At 38.9% G+C, this 6,179-nt stretch overlaps 1 long non-coding RNA gene across 2 annotated transcripts; it reads right to left on the bottom strand.

The window, feature by feature from the left end:
* Positions 1 to 655: 655 nt before the first annotated feature.
* LOC115969623 lies at positions 656 to 2,716 on the bottom strand. 2 transcript variants are annotated; one of them, XR_004087017.1, is made up of 5 exons: positions 2,678 to 2,716; positions 2,447 to 2,547; positions 2,241 to 2,329; positions 1,517 to 1,805; positions 656 to 820 (listed from the first exon to the last, which is right to left on the bottom strand). It is a non-coding gene; the product is annotated as an uncharacterized LOC115969623 (long non-coding RNA). The 2 variants fall into 2 exon arrangements; XR_004087018.1 differs by having other exon boundaries at positions 2,485 to 2,547.
* Between the last annotated feature and the right edge of the window lie 3,463 nt (positions 2,717 to 6,179).

Below are 6,179 nucleotides of genomic sequence, written 5' to 3'. Positions count from 1 at the left end.
AAAGTGACACAATACAATTATTACTTTATTTTAATTATCCTCTCCAAAAAAAAATTATTTTAATTTATTTCTCTTCGTTTAATTTTATATATAAAAAAAGGTGATTAATTAAATTGGTTAAAATAAAAATATCATAAAATGAAGAAAAAAATTTTCGAATGAATTGTGGAACCTAGGATTTGGACGCAGGTATTGTTTCTCCACCAAAAAAAGAACAATGTTGGTTTTTGCTAAGATAAGTTTTGGATAAAGATGAAAAGAAAAAAAAAAAAATTAAGTTATATGATATGAGCAACGTTAAAATGAAGAGCAAATTTGCCCTTTGCATTTTTTTTTTTTTTTTTTTTTTTGTTAGAGTTTTAACTTATGACGTCCACTTCTGATGATAAATCTTTATCATTAAACCAATACACCAATCGGTTTTTGATATAGATAGAAATTGAACTCCACATCTCTTCAAATAACACAAAAGTTATTTTCTCCTCTATTTTCTCTCCCTTTTTTTTTCATCTTCCCTCAAATCACTCTAGTCAAACAGACTCTTGCCTTAAGCTTAAGCCGAAACAGTGAGAGGAAATAGTTCCAATTTCAAAACTGTTCAAATAATGAAGCTCAATTGATAGGGTTATTTTATAGAACAGATTTAGGATATAATGGGTAAAGAGGAAGGGAGCTTTGTTATTCTAACTGATCGAGCTTTGCAGCCAATGAGGCTTACCAAATATATCTTGCACCAGAATGTAAGACGTGGCTATATAAAGTGCATCCTTGCTCAACAATTTTCACCAATATAAAACTGTGCTTCTCCATTAGGTTCAAACTGCATTAGTTTTTACAAACAAGATCAATAATTCAAAACAAAGGATAGAAAATAGAAAAACATACTTATGTGCAAAGTTTGACATATTAATTAGATGAGGATACAAAGATGAAAATCTAGTTTTTGCAACAGTTGTACGGAAAGCAAGGAGCATTTGTTCTTTCAATGTGAATGCTCCTTCTGTAGAAGGATTTGGCAACAATTTGAATAATAATCGCTGGGCAGTGTGCTACCACTATTTATATTGTTCTACTTTAGATAATATGAAAAGGCTAACAGGAAACAATCTCAGTACATAAGTGCCCAAACCCAAAGTTTTATATGGTTCAATTTCAGGTACTTTACAAATAAGTGGCTGACTCTGCACAAGCAAAATCTCAGCGTACACTATGGGCAATGAATTTCAAAAGAAAGATTGAATAGATGTTCAAGTCAGGAAAAGGCAAACCTTCAAAGAATGCCTAATGATGAGGAGAAAACAGAGACATTAAGGCTTCAAATGATTAAACTAAAACCCAATTTTTGAAGTCATCGTCACTATAAAGCTCAACACCATAGTGCACAACACCATTTTCCATGCTTATAACTTTGTGTAACTAGCTTAATGATCCTCATTTGTGATCTGAGTCATTAATGACAACCATAAGAGAAGATTTAGTCATTGGCAATATTAATATGCCAAAAAGAAAGACTTACTTCATTGGCTGTTTAGGATCTTTGCTTATATCCCCAAGTTCTTGCCAAACTTTCTATATATGTGGGTATTGTTTCTTTTGGCAGGGAGAAATAAATAAGCCTTGATGAGCTGATCTTTGATTCGCCGTATCCAAGCATCTGGTATTGCTGCCTCGCAATTCTGTTTGCCATAGTCAGTTTCTAAGGGCATCTTCTATCAACCTTCCATGAAGTTTGAGTGGATTTTTGCACACGCATTGTTGGAGGCAGATTTGCAAAGGAGTAGGGGATCAGAAGCCCAACGTTTTCCCTGCAGGGATTATTCAAGTTAACAAGTATCAATTAGAAGTAAGAAGTTTAAAGATGGCATAATATCGCAATAGACAACAATGAAAATATTCTCAAAAAGAAATATACAGGTACCCAGGTACAATGGGGGAAAAAAGAAAGGAGACAAGGAAACATAAACTGCTCCTAAATTATGGAGGCATCTCCCATCCCTGCATCGATATCACAAAGTCAATGAAAAAGAGAAATAAAATAAAAATATAGCTTAAATAATTGCCCTTGTTTTTAATCATGAATGTTGAATCTTCATAGTTTTATCAGTAGTAAAATATATAGCTTTCTTTTCCTTGTAAGCTTATTTTACTGTAATATTAAGCATAGCTTCACATCAACCCAACATTTTTTCAAGTCACATCTTTATTCTATTAAAATAGCTATGCAAAGAAATGAAGCTTACCACTGAAGTGGCCCATTAACTCGACGACTGATACCATTCTCAATGCCTTTTGAGTTAATATGGGCTGCATGAATATCTTGTTGAGCCTTCTTTACAACATAAAACCAAAGCACATGTCAATAACCTGAGCTAAGAAGATGATAATACACAATATTAGACAGTCATAATATCAAGACAAAGTTTTGCATCAGATGAGTATATATGACCATCAAATTTCAGAAGTCGAGTATGGCGTGAACAGTACTGGCATGTCCTTATCATTCGATGTTCCTGAAATTGCAACTTCAAGACCATGGCTCCTCATTTACTGCATTAAACATCGGCTTTGTAAAAAACTATATAATATGATTGTAAAAATTTTCCCATTAAAAAAACTTGGATTATTGATTTTTTTTTTTTTGGTTGCACTAAGGATGTGTCAAAGGTAACTGTATTACCTAAAAAATCACAGAGGCCCCTTTCCGAGTTCAATCTCATCCTGTTATGTAAACCCAGAAAAAAAAAAATAAAAAAAAAAATAAAAAATAAAAAAAAATAAAAAAAATAATCAAACAATAATAATTTTTAATGCCACATTTGGGAGTTGGTTGAAAAGGCAAATCTAGATCTATGAATGAAAATGTCAAACAAGTTGATCTGATTATACTTTGAAACATTTTTCCAATAATGTTCATATATTTGCATTGACAGTATAATGTTTCATTGTCAAGATTAGAAGAGAAGGTGACGTTCATTCTTTCATATTCAAGAACAAAAATAATAACGTCCAATTGGTGGGATTATTTTACAGAAGTCATTTGAGAAAATAGTTTTGTTTATTCATACATGAGAAAACTCTGTTTCATGAAAAACCAATCTGAGGAATTTGATCATCTCCAATCAAATGGTATCACAAATATAAGAGAAATAAAAAGAAGACTTGCACTCAATCCACCGGTATGTAATAATTTTCACTATTGAATTGATTACTAATACGGTTAAGAATTTGATGATGCCGTAATATCACCAGTGAGCAGCACAATCCACGCTCGCTCCAGCTAACAACCTGCAAGAAGAAAGAAGTGATCTCGCCGTGGGCACCGGTGTAGTGTCGACCAAATACCCTCCGACAGTCAAGTTAGAATTGTTCTCAACTCTAGAGTGCTAGAGAGGGTAAATTATGCGTACCTTGATTTGCGAGAGTATTGAGGCTTTTATAGTAGAAGAAAGTCGGCTTCTCCTCCTTGGACTAGAAGTCTTTTCCTTATAGGAATCCCTTTGAGTAATCCCAAACGTGATGGACAAGACATTTCCTTGTAAAGGGGATTAACGCGCGTATCTTCCGGAATGTTCCTTGCGCTAGGTTTCTAGTTTCCTTGGAGACCACACGTGTGTGCCAAGAGTATGGAACTGCTCTAGGCCACTGGGCTCTACCGTTGCCGGCCCATGGGCTCGAATCCGTCAGGCCCAATGTCGTGAAATTCCATTGCACTAAATTTTGCCCCTTCAGCTGCCCCCTTCACCCTATGGGTCCGTCATTTCTTATATGGACGAACCCTTAGGGTGACGGTTTGATATTGTTTGGATTTCATGGTCAGAGAAAATTTAGGACAGTGCCATATGATTACTAAAGTTGACGGTTTTCTAGGAGAAGACGGATTGCGACTATTTTTATGGCAGATAGCCAAGCATTTATGAGCATGCCACGTGTCGCATTTTGATTGGATTTTCTATCGGATCGAAGCGTCGCTTCGTCTTCCGTGCACTCCAGGTATATATATAACACCTCTTAATCCTCATTTCTTCATTTCACAGCCAAAACACATTGTCAGAGCACAACTGTCATCTTTGTCAGAACAGTCCGTCGCCCATACAAAACTGTCGATCATACAACCGTCAACTTCCAATTACTTCAAAGAACAGTGAGTATTACTATTATTATGTGCAAGTTTTTGTATTTGGCAGTTATATTCAGATAGATCTATACAACCGTCAATACTCTTAGATCCGTCAGTCTTAGGTTTTGCCGTCATTGTAGGAAATGTCTAGTGCGTCAAGTAACCAGTCAATGGTTCGTGACGGGACGGAATACGAGGAAGTATACCCGTCCGGTCATAAAGACCAAGAGAGTCCTGGCGAAGAGAGGAGTCCGTCCGCCTCTTCCTCGTCCTCAATAAATGAGGATATAGAGATGGTCGAAGTAGAAGAATCGTCTGATGATGGCGAGGATCTACCATCGGAACCCGTCGTCTATGCTGATGGACTTAGGGAGTTCATCATGCTACCAGAGTGGACGGTGCACAAATTTACATCCGTCATTAAGGAGAAACACTTCAACACATTTAGGGTCAACTTTCAAATTCCTGACTACATTCCAATCCGTCTGCCCTACGTATCAGAGAAATGCTATTATGACGGGGTGGAAGATGTCGAAGTGTATGAACAGATGCTGAAGGCGGGGCTTAGATTTCCGCTAAGTAGATTGCATAGAGAGCTTTTAAAGTATCTGGTCTGTCCGTCAACTAGATATCCCCAAATGCCTGGAGGGTCTTCATTGCCATGGAGATACTTTATGGTGCAATGACTGATGGTGCACGGAGGCTGACGGTGCGTGAATTCCTTCATTGCTACCGTCCAGACGAGATTGACAAGTCAAGGGGAATTTATAGTTTTGCCAGTAGGAGCCCGTTGCTGAAGGTCATTTTTGAAACACCAGACTCAAATAGAGTCTGGAAGAGTCGCTATTTCTTCATGGAGGGTGACGGATGGATGAGCCATCCAGGGGAGACGGAGTTTATGCCTGTCGATACAACTTGGGGTGTTTTACATTCATCTCGTATGAACCCGTCACATTATACTTGATATATTACATTCGTCAGCTTTGGCTGTTTTCTCTAACCGTCTACTTCATCTGCAGGTAGACGGCGCCCCCAAGTCAGCGTTGAAAAGTTTGGCTTCCTAGAAAGAATTTTCCAGAAGACGAAGCCGGAAGAACGGACTTGGGCAAAGTTGGTAAATCCGAAAACAATCCATTGGTATTGTGACAATCCCGAACCTACCCGTGAGGCCATCAGATACGACGAAAGAGTTCACAGACGTAAGTCCGTCAGCTTTTACTTTTCGTAAGTAGTTCTAATTTATGTAGATAGCTTCATCCATCCTGTATTGCAGAAATGGACGACGCAAAGAGGAGGGCACTGATAAGATCACAGGCCGTCAAGCAAAAGGAGACGGGCGAGGTTGTGGTTCCTAAGGGGACGGTGTCGTCGGCGAAGAGGAAGCAGCCGTCCAAGTCGGACCGTCCACATAAGCAGCAGAAGGTTCCTTTGGAACCCGTTGTGGGCATGATGGCTGAGGGTGCGAAGACCGTCACCCCAGCAAAACAAGGGTCCGGTAAGGGCTTAATGAAGGCCCCGTCCACCAGCCAGGAGAAACCTCCTCCTCTTCTCCGTGATGACTCCAAATTTGCCTTAGAGAAATTTTCGTCAATAATTTCCTTGAAGGATTATGAGGACCTGGGCAATCATTCGACAGAGGCAATGGGGGAGACAGGTCTGTTTGCTGTTGCTCAGGTAACTTTATCCGTCGATTTGTGTTCGTCAACTTTTCTTAGCATTCTGTTTAACACCCTTTTAACTTGTTTATTTCAGTCCTTGGTTTTGATGAAGGGCCTAATGGACCGGTGCCTAAACCGTGAGGCGGCTCTGGAACGTGTACGGGCGAAGGTAGAGCAGACGGAGGACGAACTCGGTCAACTTCACAAGTGGAAGTCTACAATGGAAAAGAAGTTTGACTTGTCAGAGCAGTCGAGAAAAGAGCTTGAGCAGAGGACGGAGGAAGCTGGGAAGGCCTTGGAAGCCAAAGACAAGGAAATAAAGGACTTGAAGGAAAAGCTCTGTCAAGCCAAGAAGGATGCTGTCCGTGAATACCGAGACTCCAACGCTTTGTTGAGAGAGCTGG

This window comes from Quercus lobata, chromosome 11 (genome assembly GCF_001633185.2).
Source record: "Quercus lobata isolate SW786 chromosome 11, ValleyOak3.0 Primary Assembly, whole genome shotgun sequence".
Classification (NCBI taxonomy): Eukaryota; Viridiplantae; Streptophyta; class Magnoliopsida; order Fagales; family Fagaceae; genus Quercus; species Quercus lobata.
Note: the sequence above shows the minus strand (reverse complement) of the source record. Positions and strands in the feature narration are given on the sequence as shown.